We start from the raw sequence: 12,633 nt of genomic DNA, 5'->3' as shown, positions 1-12,633 counted from the left end.
AGAAACATATTTGACAACAAAAAGGAATGAAATACTGATAATATGGCTACAACATGGATGAATCTTGAAAACATTACATTAAGTGAAAGAAGTCAGTAACAAAACATATACTGCGTGATTCCATTTATAAGAAATGTCCAGCAAAGGCAAATCTGTAGAGACAGAAAATAGGTTAATGACTACATAGGGCTAGGGAAGTTAGGGGCAAATGGGGAGTGACTGCTAATGGGCAGGGTGTTTCTTTTGGGAGTAATGGACTTGTTCTAAAATTGATTGTGGTGATGGTTACACATCTCTGAAAATATACATAAAAAACACTTTAAAAATTGTACACTTTAAATGGGTAAAATGTATGATATGTTAATTATATATCAATAAAGCTGGGTTTTTTTTGAAGAGTCTCAGTGAAATTCAATCTCTTTCAGATAAATATTTAGTCAATTTGAAGATCAAAATTTCATCCTTGAAATTGAGAAACATGGCTGCAGTGAGAAGCTTCTGCAGATTCTCAGCACAGAAGGAGAAATATCTAGCACAGTGGCAACCTACTACAGTGGTTAAGAGCTACCTGAGTGAAAAGCCTTGTTCTTCCATTTACCAACTATGCAATCTTGGGTCAATTGCTTGTCCTCTGATGCCTTATTTACCATGCTGTAAGACGGTGGATAAAAACTGAACAGCCTTAAAGGACAGTGAGGATTTAAGTGTCCTAATTCAAGAAAGTACCTGAAACATCTCCTGTTATATAGAAAGCATTCCAACAATTCTCCTTAGTCCCCATTGAGTTCCATTGCAGTGGACGAAGCCCATCTTGTCTTTGAATGTTATGTCAGTCCCCACTGAGATAGGATTGGTCTGGTTTCGTGCCTTGGTGCTGACATCCATCACACTGACACCCTTGAACTTTACCACTACCTCCAGTGGTAATGCCCCCATGAGGCCTTCACAACTTTACTTCAGGCCTCTTGGTCCATCAGAATGTTTAGGACTTTCTTGCCCCTTGGCAGGGCTGATCATTCTCAAACGTTTTCTCAGCTCTGTGCTGTAGCAAGACAACTTCAAAACTTTTTTTTATATAAGTTTATTCCACAGTGATCATTCCCTTAGTACTAAAACATATTTTATATGAAATTATTTTGTACTTATATTTGATGGTTAATATGTGTACTTTGTTGCCTTTATGACAGAATGATGCTTTGAATTATACCTGTAGAATTCCACCATGAAACATAAATGCATTTGAAAGATGCATGTTGAAAGAATGTTGAAAATGCCAACAAATCATAATTTAAAGTAAGTCATCAAGAACTCTGAACTCACCAAACTATAAACTCATATTTGTATTTCATGATGCCAAGCACATAATAGATTTTTTAAAATATTTGTTGAAAATTTTAAACAAATAGAAAGATTGAATTATCTTTCTATTCTCTCTACAGAAAATATTACAAAATTATTGTCATGGGAAGAGGTAATCAAATTATATGCAAATAAAGATGTAGGAAAAAGTATTATAGAAGTGTGATAGGCAATTCATAGATGTATTGTTTTTAAGGATTTTATGATGTTGGTGGTATTTGTCGGCTTTTTAAATAAATTTATAATCTTTTGAGATTCTTTTTTCAATCTAAATACGTACCTACTTTTCAAAATAATTTTATAATTATTTCATGTTTTTTTTCCTAAAGAAGAACTCCAAAACTGAATAAGCTACAGACACCACCAAACCTGAATCTACTTTGATAAGCAAAGTCAAGAATAAGTAAGCTGAATTAACGGGCTAACTTCCTCCATTTTACTCCTCTCCTTCAAGCATTGATCAGCAGTTGCACCGTAAAAGTCTACAGTTTCTTAGACAAGGAATAATGTAGAGCAGTGGGGAAGATACCAAATAAGAAAAGAAGGATCATGTGGTCTGATTGTTGCATTGTCTGAAAAAGCATGAGCAAGGGAAATGTATTAGTTCTGACTGGAAATTTGAAGAAAGTTGGGTAAGAAAGATAGTTGGGTGGAAATACTTCAGTGAGAAGATGAAATATTTGTTTGTCCATTCTGGTCTCAATTCAGGCTTGCTGGAAATACGTTGTTAGTGCACACATAACTTCTTGGATCTACAGCCTGTCCATTTCTTTGTGTCCTCTTGAATGCTGCCTGTGTATGTTTAGTTTAGGGACATATACGACTCCTTAGCCATGGGAAAGAGATGTATCCACGGTACAAAATGCTCCAAGGCACCAACAGAATATTAATAACAAATCAAAGGGCAAAGCACTTTTAAATCCCAAGGGAAAATTCAAAACAAAGAAAATTTGCAAATTAAATTTAAAGGAGAAAAAAAGCATAAACATAAAAGGTAGTGTTTGAAAAGGTAAAATAGGGTCTCATTAGAAGTCATTTAGAACAGTAAACTGTTTGAGGAATTTCCCTTCCTTGCCTTGTCATGCTCTGTTTTCTTTGAAAAGGCAGAAGATGAGGTATGGTGTCAATGGGTTGTCTAGGAACCTAAATCTGGAAAAACTCTGAGAAGACAAGAGTAAAATAATTTAAGTCAAAACCATTTAAGCCACTTGGGATAGTTCTTAGAATTTCTTCAGAGGGGCAAGTTGGAAAATGGGAAGAAGCAGAAGGGAAGCATTTTTTTCTTTCTCATCTCAATATGTGTATAAGCCTGGAGGTGTTGGTCATCTTGGCAAATTGGGGTATGGGGCAGTCACACAACAATGTTGCCTATATATTAGACCACTGATTTTGCACACTATCCCATAAAATCTGTTAGCAGTTTTGAAAAAATCACACTGAGAAGAGACCACTTGATACTGATTAACTTTTTACATAATTTGACCAAAAGGTAATTTAGGAGCTTGGCTCCTAATTTTTACTTGAACCAGGAAAATTTTCAATGTGATTAGTCATTTTCTCCTTAGTTTTCTTATACTGATTTGTGATTCTAGGGATATGATTTAAATAAGCAAGAGTTACTTTGACTATGGTTGAAATGTATATAATCACATTGATATGACTAGAAGGTTTATAGCCATGTTTGCATTTAGATAGATAATTGAATAGACATTAATCCTTTTCAAGTAGAACATTGAGCAATTACTCCGAATGGTTTCCCATCACAATTGTGGTAGATTATACTTTCCTAAAATGTTTGCACCAGTATATTCCATCCAACATATTTTCCTTACCGTGTAATGCTGGCACTTTTCCATTGAGAGATAGGGGGCTATATATCCCCACTTAAAACTGGGTAGACCTGTGCCTACAGTGGAAGCAACGTTATGCGTCTTCTACGCTGCCATAAGAGATGATGCAGCTTCCACCTAATCCTCTTGGGGTGCTCACTCTTGGAACTTAGCCACTTAGTATTGTAAAGACACCGAATAGCCATATGGGAAGACCATGTGTCAGTGTTTCAGCATCAGCCTTAGCTGAGGTCCCGGATGACAGCCAGCATCTACAACCATGAGGCTTCAGATGATTCCAGTCCCCAGCCTTCCAGATGCCTCAGCTGATGCTGAGTGGAATAGAGAAAACCTGTCCTCACCAATCCTACTCATATCGCAGATTTATGAGCAAAAATAAATGTTATCTTTGTTTTAAACCAATAAGTTTTGGGGTGATTTGATATGTAGCAACAGATAACCAGAATAATTATCAAACCAAAAATATTTCAAGGGGAGATAGTAATGAATACTGCCATGTTTTAATAAAGACTTAACGTACCTACAGACTGATAATTCATAAAAATATTAACGATAGTTAAAGTTAATGTTCAACACTATTGATTATGATCATTTGTATGACAAAGAATAAAAGTTTAAAGAGTCTGTTTTAAGTGAGGTTTTGGTATTGTGGTGGGTTTTTTTGTTTTTTTTTTGGTTACTAGCCACAATTCTGAAAACTGCCTCCTAGGTATTCCATGAATAATCACAAAAGATCTTTTTTATTCCATTCCATGGATATTTTATACTAAAATAACTCAGGAAGCCTAGTGTAACAAGGACTTGATTTTCTAATTTAAACATTTATGTTATGAAATTCTGTAGTCTCTACTCTTTAACATGTTACCCAACACATTAATTTCCTGAAAAGTATTAAGGAACAAATATTTTATTCAAAGGTTTATGCTTTTTTGAAAAACCACAACTCAACAAAGAAACGTTTGATAAAATGCCCCCTTCCCAAGTAATTTAATATGGGTCATTTATGATTTTTTTAAAAAAATATTATTACAATGTTATTACGTTTTAATTGTGCTGATAATTGATTCAAACTTATCTCAAGGACTTTTTATTCCTTAAGTCATTTTTTGAGTAGTGAAAGAGAAAGAGAGCAAGAAATTAAGCAAGTTACCACTACCCATGTCACTAAAATAGTCTTAATCAATTTTGATAAATACACAACATTCTCTATAAGAATGTTTTTAAAACTTTAGGGCTTCCCTGGTGGCGCAGTGGTTGAGAATCTGCCTGCCGGTGCGGGGGACACGGGTTCGAGCCCTGGTCTGGGAGGATCCCACATGCGGCGGAGCGACTAAGCCCGTGAGCCACGATTGCTGAGCCTGCGCGTCTGGAGCCTGTGCTCCGCAACGGGAGAGGCCGCGGTGGTGAGAGGCCCGCACACCGCGATGAAGAGTGGCCCCCACTTGCCGCAACTGGGGAGGGCCCTCGCACAGAAGCGAGGACCCAACACAGCCATAAATAAATAAATAAATAAATAAAATTAAAAAAAAAAAACTTTAGTAAAATGCTTAAGAATTAATTGTTCCCTATCAGGCGTTTTATTTTATTTTATTTTTAATTTAATTAATTAATTAATTAATTAATTAATTAATTTTTGGCTGCGTTGGGTCTTCGTTGCTGTGTGGGCTTTCTCTAGTTGCGGCGAGCGGAGGCTACTCTTTGTTGCAGTGCACAGGCTTCTCATTGAGGTGGCTTCTCTTTGTTGCAGAGCACGGGCTCTAGGCACGTGGGCTTCAGTGGTTGTAGCGCAGGGGCTCAGTAGTTGTGGCTCGCGGGCTCTAGAGTGCAGGCTCAGTAGTTGTGGCACACGGGCTTAGTTGCTCCATGGCATGTGGGATCCTCCTGGACCAGGGCTTGAACCCATGTCCCCTGCATTGGCAGGCGGATTCCCAACCACTGCACCACCAGGAAAGTCCAGTCAGGCGTTTTAGACCTGGCAAAAGGTGAGACAATGCTTTTCCCACACTCAGACATATTAATGTACATACATTTGTTTTAATGTGCTAGTAAGTATAGGTAAGTCATAACCACTGACAGTCAATGAGAAAAAAAAGAGAAAACAATAAAAAGTTTAAGAGGAAAATGATATTGGAAATTAGAATTTTTTTAAAAAAATCACAATTTGGCCAACAAGTCCAACAGGAAGAGCCAAACAGATTGGCCTTTATATTGGCCCCTCTTTCTTCTTCTCAGCCTTGGACCCAGGGCTGATGGAAGAAAATGAATACCACACTCTAGAAAAAAATGATTGAATAGCTTGGAACTAATTAGTCTAGAGAAGAGGAGACCAAAGGAAGCTATAACTGCTATTATGAAATATATTAAGAACTTCCCTATGGGTAATGGAATCAATTGATTTTGTGTTGCCCTAGAAGGGTGGGCTTTACAAGGACAAAATTTCAGTTGACTACGAGGACAATTTAAACAAAGTTTTTCAGCAATGGAATGGAATGTCTTAAGAGATAGTTAATTTCCCATTATGGAGAACATCCTATTGAGAAAATTCTAGGATTATTTCTTCATTTGGTTAGAGATTGCACTAGTTGTCCTTTCAAAAGCTCATGCAAATCTGGCCTATGATTCAATTTTTAATCAAATAGTAAGCTAAGGCAATAAATTATTTTAAGCACATAATAGACTGGAAGAAAAGCATTGGGAAAGTAACAGAGATATAAATGGGGAATTAGCAGAAAAAAGAGAATGGAATAGGAAGAGACAAGATCAGTAAAGAAATTTAGACAGACATAATAAAGCATTCTAACTTCAGGATGATGGTTGGGACCTTGAACCAAAAATGCAACCAGAAGTTGACAGATTAACCAGAATAGAACGGGAATGAATCAGAAAGTCAATGTGATGCTTTAGAGGAGTTGATGACTGTTAAGACCCAGTGCCAAAGATAGGTCAGGCACTCAGTGACTTTGAAAATATAGCAGTTTAGGTGGGAAAAGCCCAGGATGTGGGCTAAACCCTTGACCGTACATTTTTGCATAATACATACCAAAGGGTTACATGGTGGGGAAGGAGGGAGGAAGGTGAGCAGTTGGGAGAAACGGATGGAAAAGGAGATGTGAGGAATTTGTGTGAAGGTGAGGGAGAGAACTTTCCAAAAGGCCTGCAGAATTTACACATAATGGTTTTATTTCTCCGTCAAGCAAAGGGAATTATTTTCTGGAAAATAAGTAAAATCTAAGCCATTTACACACTTGTATTTGTTAAAGATTACACACTACTTCAAGAGGAAGGTGTGCTAATATCTCCACATCCTGGTCAAATTCCAAGTCAAATAATTTCATTTTCTCTACCTAAACCCTCTGCTGCTTATTTGAGGGAAGTCAAGCTTCACTTCCTTAAAAGCTAATAAAACATGTCTGGAGTTGTTCACACCATTATACTATGTGGTAGAATGTGATTCTCAGATTTCTAAAAGTCCACAGATTCTTTATATCCCTCAAAAAAGATGCTTTAAATTTAGGTTGTTAACATTTTTCCCAACAGTAACATTTTGGATCTTTATTTAGTAATATATGTCTTTATTATGTTAGCAATATATGTTTACGGAACATCATGGTTAGGAATATAATTTAATATGATTATTTTTATATAGCAAGGTGGCATCTTTCCTAAAATTACATGATAGGAAGCAACTTCCAACTTTTCTTATATTTTGCATGGTTCTCTTTGGAAGGCTCACCATAGAAATCCAAGAAAATATCAACTTCTGCTTGGTTCTTCACTCCACCTCTCAGTTGTCAGCCATTCTGAATTCTCTTTTACATTAAGGCAAGACCTAACTTGGCTTGGTTATTGGAAAATCCTAGCATCATAGGAGGGTGGAAACTTGGCCCTAATCCAATAAACTTTCATGATAACACTCTTTCAGCTTCATTTTGGTTAATGAAAGATTAATCTGATAACCAGAAATAAAGGAACTACTTAACAATATGTCAGCTTAGTATCTAGTTTGCTTCACATGTCTAAAGTGTAAAATTCTATCACCCATTGCTAGGATAAATGTCATATCTTGCAAAGACTAATCTTGTTCAACGGATGCACTTTTAAAATGTATAAATCTACTTGAAACCAATCTGATAACAAAAACATGCCTGCAGAAGGATGATTCAGTTGTATCCATGTACTTGTCACTCAGAACTCGCCCCCCCAAAAAAATTATGTGATGGGTCTGGGTGGGTGTTAGAAGCATGCGAAGTCTTGATAATAGGAAAACATTAGCCACAAGATGAAAAGAAGAAACATTTATTTAAGTTCCAGGCAAAAAATTGTCTAATAAGTTTTTTAGACTTTATTACATGAGTACAAAGAGACACACTGTCATTTTGCCTGAAAAATTAGTAAATCTTTACAAAGGTTTTATTTACTTTGGCCATTATCTTTATTTTAAAATTGAGATTAAACATACTGTCCTGACTCATTCTCAAATAGTATGCTTGAAATTGGGACTATAATTCTTCTTTGCTTCAAACATTATAGTCCATTTTGCATACTAGTAAGGAGGGAGAACTCTCTTTTTTTTTAAATTAATTAATTAATTAATTAATTTGGCTGCGTTGGGTCTTCGTTGCTGTGCGTGGTGAGTGGGGGCTGCTCTTCGTTGCAGTGCGCAGGCTTCTCATTGCGGTGGCTTCTCTTGTTGCAGAGCATGGGCTCTAGGCACGCACACAGGCTCAGTAGTTGTGGCTCGCAGGCTTTAGAGTGCAGGCTCAGTAGTTGTGGCACAGGGCTTAGTTGCTCCGTGGCACGTGAGATCTTCCCGGACCAGGGCTCGAACGCGTGTCCCCTGCATTGGCAGGCAGATTCTTAACCACGGCACCACCAGGGAAGTCCGGGAGAGCTCTCTTGTAGAAAATGTGCTCTATCTCCCCACCATTTCCCAGTTTCCCCTATTTTCTTGCCCCAGAGTCTTTATTTAGTTAGTTGTAAATATACTCTAATTAATTTTATTTGTAGCAACTGTTGGCCAAGTCCAATAGCCAATAACTGAAAATGAGGGTTGTTTTCTATATATTCATTAATACTTTAGGGCACTTTACTTTACCTATGTCCAATTTCAAATGAGAAACTGATAGGGATAGGATAGGATAGTTATACAGGTAGTTGTAGAAATCCCAGTAGGTGATTATAGATAGAAAGGGAAACCTAGGAAACTTTGGGAGACCACTGTAAGATGATGATCGCTCAAGAAAGCTATCGGAACGTTGCGGAACGAAGCAGGCTTGCTTAACTATGAAGACATAAATAAAAGCATGAGATATGCTCCAGGTCATTAGGTGAAAGAAAAATGTTACCACTCTTCTACTGATTTGAATAAGCGCTATGACAGTCTGACCTCATAGGGTCAGACACTGTCCTGCCCAATACGAAGGAGGAACTAGTGATGTAAGCCTGACGTCTACTCAGAGAAGGCGGTCTTTTCCCCTCCCCCACTTTCCTTTGATTATAAAATTTTAGCCCACTTAATCCTCGGGGCAGAGCCTCCTCGCCTGCCCGCTTGCATCTCTCACAAGCATCCTGTATTAATAAATCTACTTGCTTATCACTTTGCCTCTCGATGAATTCCTTCTGCGCTGAGACACAAAAGAGCCTGAGCCTCAGTAAGTCTAGTCACCAGGTGAGTGATTCTAATTAAAAGACCGTGGGTTCAAGTCCCAATCTGCGGTACACAGTCTCAAAACTGTTCCTCTAAAATCTAATTAAACAAGTCCAAGATAGGAACATTTTTAAAAGTTCACAAAGTCCAGCCCTAAAAAGCCACATTTTCCTCATTATTTCAGCCAGCCTCTCCCTACCTCAGAAACAAGAGCTATGCATGCAGAGTCAAACAAGAGTATTATTATTTGACGTATTGGTCAGGTTTCTGTACTATTCTCAGGGATTTCAAAAAAACTTCTTTTTTTGGCTGCGCCACAGGGCATGTGGGATCTTAGTTCCCCTACCAGGGATTGAACCTGTGCCCACTGCTTTGGAAGCATGGAATCTTAACCACTGGACCACTAGGGAGGTCCCTAAAAATTTTTTTTTAAATTATAGTAAATTAGGATCTCTATCCTTACTTTGTGAATGGATAATTAATTGCTCTTCACCTGACTTTTTCACATCTACTTGACTTCATTTTACCATTTTACTATGATATGAGGCAGCAGGAATAAAAATTATCCTTCCTTCCTTGCCCCTCTTCCTTACCTCCTCCTTCCCTCCCTTCCTTCATTTCTTCCTTCCTCTAGTTAAGAACTTAGGAATTTAACTAAAGCACTTGTTTTTTTTCACTTTTTAATATTTTTTGCTTGGTTGGTTATTGTGTGTTTGTGCTTATTTCTTTTATTTTTATTTTTTTCTTTTTTGACTGAGTCTTTTTTTTTTTTTTTTTGCCTGTGTCGGGTCTTAGTTGCAGCACACGGGATCTTCATTGCAGCACGTGGAATCTTTTGTTGCAGCGCACAGGCTTCTCTCTAGTTGTGGCGTGAGGGTTTTTCTCTTCTCTAGTTGTGGCACACAGGCTCCAGAGCACGTGGGCTCTGTAGTTTGTGGCACACGGGCTCTCTAGTTGAAGCACGCGAGCTCAGTAATTGTGGCACATGGGCTCAGTTGCGGCATGTGGGATCTTAGTTCCCCGACCAGGAATCAAACCCACATCCCCTGCATTGGAAGGTGGATTCTTTACCACTGGACCACCAGGGAAATCCCTATTTCTTTTGTCTAATTAGGAATTTGATTATATAGACCTGTGGAAAAACTCATGTTATTTTTATTTTTATCTTTATAGAATAGCATCTCACCTCTCACATCTTTAAGAATTTTATTAGAAAAATTCACATACAAATAAATAGCTTTCTATTCCTACGTCCATTTAAAGTGCACACATAAAAATTATTAAGTGAATTAGATGCAAGGATTTTTTAATTCCATTTTAGAGAACTGAGCAAATAATAATGATATTTTACATTTGAGTGTTTTAGGTAAAGCCAAAGCATGACAACATCTGATTTCCTCTTTGAGGTCCTGAACCTCTAGTGCTTTCATGAACCCTCAAATGCTAGTATTGTCTCAAATTTTTCTACTATTGACTGAATATGAGTCAATGTATTATTTCTTTTTAGGGGTTGAGAACTTTGTACTTTAAACTGGGCTTCCTAAAACCAGCATGCCTAAACCTGAAACTATAAGTACCTAGTCATTGGAATCTTGGTCACCAGAAAAATCAGTGAGGTTCAATATTGGGAAAAGGGAAAACACGTTCACTCAGACATTTTTCATTCATTTATTGAACACCTACTATATGATAAGCCTTTCATTAGAAACCAGAGATACAAACTGAAAAAGAAAAGATAATATAAAACTGTAGGAGAGTCCAATCTAGAGAAAGTAATATTGTCATTGAATATGAACTATTCTCGACCTGGAATCCTCTTTGTCCATTCTCCTTTCTCTTGACTCCTTCTCAATTGCTCCACATTCCTCCTTCATTCCATCCCACTTTACATCCCTTGTTCAATTCCTACTCCTCCTGCCAGGTTTCAACTTAAACCTTGCTCCTTGGAAACAAGGAAGACCTTCTCCAACTCCATAGACATAGGTACATGGGCTATAAACTAACAATTTTTCCTTATAATAAAACCCAACAATTTTATTATACCACTTGCTTAATGTCTATCTTTGGACATTTAAAGCAGGAAACATCCTGATTTTTTTTTTTTTTTTTTGCTACTATATCCTTAATACCCTGCACATTTCCAGGCTCATGGTAAGTGCTCAATAAATACTTTTAAATGAACAAATGAATGAAATGATGCAGTTCAACATTTATAAAGAAAAAAAGTATTAATTTAACAAATAGGTTGAGTAAAATAAAAATATATTTTTTAAAGCAAAGATTAAAACATGATAGGGGCTTCTGTGGTGGCTCAGTGTTTAAGAATCCGGCTGCCAATGCACGGGACACAGGTTCAAGCCCTGGTCCAGGAAGATCCCACGTGCCGTGGAGCAACTAAGCCCATGCACCACAACTACTGAGCCCGAGTGCCACAACTACTGAAGCCCGCATGCCTAGAGCCCATGCTCCTCAACAAAAGAAGCCACTGCAATGAGAAGCCTGCACACCAAAGCGAAGAGTAGCCGCCACTCGCCACAACTAGAGAAAGCCCGCACACAGCAACGAAGACCCAAGACAGCCAAAAATAAAAAAAGAAATAAAAATCCTTCATTTAAAAAAAAAGATTAAAACATGATAGTGTTGTGACTTCAGCACTATAACTTTCTGCTGTTCAGAGTCCATATGCACTTTCAAGTCTTTCAACAGAACGTTACACTAAGTTCTACAACTCCATCTTTATTACCTTCTGATTTCTAGTTCTAGATTATAGAACCATCAAATTATCTTGGGAAGTATGGGCACATATTCACTTTTTTTTTTTTTTTTTTTTGCTAAATGAAAATACTTAGTAATGAAATAAAAATGTACATCTCTGTATACGTATTCAAGACCAAAAAAAAAGAATTGTGTTTTTTTAATGCTGTGGAATGCCTCTTTTCCTGGTGCCTAACATAATACATTGACCTCTAACGCTGTCAGAAGTCCAGCTGAGGTCACTAATATTTAAGAGCAATGATCAAAACTGTGTGTGCCAATTATAAAGGGTTGCAGCCCCAAACCCACCCTTTATACTTGGGTTCGTGTTACTGGGGCTGAGACTCTGCAAAGCACATTCCTCTTTTGCCATCTGGCTCCCTGCTGGGCTCAACCAACAGAAGATGTTAGAGGAAGGCAGGAAGGCTGGGGCTGAAGAAAGGGCTTGCTCCTTCCTGCCGGCTTCCTGTTTCATTGGTGTTGTCTCAGCAAAGGTCTCTCATCCTGGCAGAGGCAATGATTCATCTCCTGTCAGCCTCGTGGTGTCCCACACTGGTACAACCAGGGCCCAGTCAGGAAAACAAAAACAACACCAAGTTAACGAAATGAAAGATCAAATACGTATTTGAAAACTGAAAAAGCGAGAGGGGGACACTGAGGTAAAACAGATAAGCAATCCCAGGGAGCAGCTGCCACCCAAAGGCTAAAAGAAAGAAGGAGGAGTTATCAGAACCTGGAAGCCTCGGACATCCCTGGCGGTCCAGTGGTTAAGACTCCGCGCTTCCAACGCAGGGGGGCGCAGGTTCAATCCCTGCTCCGGGAACTAAGATCCCACATGCCATGTGGCGCTGCCAAAAGATTTAAAAGAAAAAAAAAAGAACCTGGAAGCCTAGAGGAAGGACCCAGCAGAGCCTCTGAGGAGGAGCCATGGCTTGCTGGTGCTGAAACTCCAGGAACTCAGAGGAAGAGGTTCATGGAACTGGGACTTAGCCCTGAAGTTGGAGGTGCTGCCTGGCTGGTACA

This window comes from Balaenoptera musculus, chromosome 12 (assembly GCF_009873245.2).
Source record: "Balaenoptera musculus isolate JJ_BM4_2016_0621 chromosome 12, mBalMus1.pri.v3, whole genome shotgun sequence".
NCBI classification, from domain to species: Eukaryota; Metazoa; Chordata; class Mammalia; order Artiodactyla; family Balaenopteridae; genus Balaenoptera; species Balaenoptera musculus.
The sequence above is the reverse complement of the archived record's forward strand: the minus strand, read 5'-3'. Positions refer to the sequence as shown.